The sequence below is a fragment of the Morone saxatilis genome, unplaced genomic scaffold (genome assembly GCF_004916995.1).
Source record: "Morone saxatilis isolate NCDOM2014 unplaced genomic scaffold, NCSU_SB_2.0 Contig4, whole genome shotgun sequence".
Lineage (NCBI taxonomy): Eukaryota > Metazoa > Chordata > Actinopteri > Moronidae > Morone > Morone saxatilis.
Window position 1 is genome coordinate 16,672,953 of NW_023339984.1, and position 1,621 is coordinate 16,674,573.

The following is a 1,621-nucleotide window of genomic DNA, read 5'->3' on the forward strand; positions in this document are numbered from 1 at the left end:
AAATTATACATTTCACTTCACTAAAGACCTCAAAAAAGCAACTTCGCCTAATTCTATCTGACATTTGAGGACTTGCAGAGAACCAGCAGACAGCAGGAGCCCAGTAGCTAGGTTTCAAACAGAGATAAAACCCTCCAACCTGAACGTGAATTGACAGTGATGGACGGGCAGACAGTTGAAGCAGTGCAGATTAGTGACTCCACATACATTGAGCACAATAAACAGACCAAGGATAAGCCTCATCCCGCAGTATTAGTGGCTAGTCTTGTTAATACGTGTAATCCCCACGAACCACTGCCTCCTGGAGAACATTTAGAAGCTCTGCTTGTTTGCGCGTTTATGTTTATTTGCGTAGGTTTTATCATGTTGACTTATTGCACCATAATTGCCCCACATTTGTTTATTTGGGAGCAGGCGGTTTGATTGCTTTACATTTTTCCACGCAGTGGGAGATTAAATTTCAAGCGGGAGGGAGCCGTCAAGATGAATCCAGGGGAAAAGAACTACTGATAACCATCTGCATGTGTGTGTCAGTAAGAACGAGCTAATTGCTGGGTTTGGAAAATAATTAATAACACCCGTCTTCCTCAGTAAATACCCCTGTGGTACCAAAAGAAAAAAAAAGATTGAACTTGGACATGAATTAAAAATGTAAGTTCTGGTCCAAGAAACACTGCGATGAACTGTAGAAGACAAGATTTACATCTGAATATCATTATGACATGTGTTTGGAAAGTAAAACAGGGAGGCGAGGAGCAAACAGCAGTCGGTGTTTCCAGTGGTTTCATCACTGGTACAAGATACCCGCTGAGGTAGAGTTAAGCACAGATTGCAGAGTTCAGCATATTTTGCTATAGATCGAGTTTGGTTCTTGGACTTAAATCAAAAAAATGAGGACTTGGACCTGACTGACCTGAACATTAAAGTCCCTACAGTTTTTCCACAGTAAACTTCAGGCAGGCTTTATTTATTAAAACAATTTCAACAGTCAACATTTTGCACATCTATTTTATGGGACAGATGCCTAGGAGTAGGATGAGGCAACCATTTTGCCTGATGAAGGTCTGGTACAGAGGTGCTGTTAATAAATGTAGTATTGCAAGTTATACAGTGTGCGTGTCTTTACAACTTTGTGTCTTGAAATGCAGTTTGCTTACGGAGTCAGCAACTAGCAATTATTATCGATTAATATGGGATGGGTGATACGGCCAAAGAAATGTACACCTTAAGCTAATTGTGGAAACCATTCACTAAACAATAGTTTTATTCAAGATATCGTCCATCCTTGGATATGATTATTGTCTCTTTGAATAATCAATTAGGTATTTTGTCTATAAAATGTTAGAAAGTGGGCAGAAATACACAGATTAGACTTAAAGCCTTTTCATAAAGCTCATGGTGACATCTATGGCTAGTTTCAAACCCTGAAATTTAGACAAAACAAACAAAAGCAGGAAATCCTTACAACCGAGGAGCTGGAACAAGGTAATGTGAGGTAATATTTTGCTTGAAAAATGACTTAAACAATCAGTTATACTAATATTTAATTAACTTTCTTTTACTCCATATTTAATTTACTGCTCCTCAACTACAAAATGTTCAAAATTCCAACCAAAAAGTG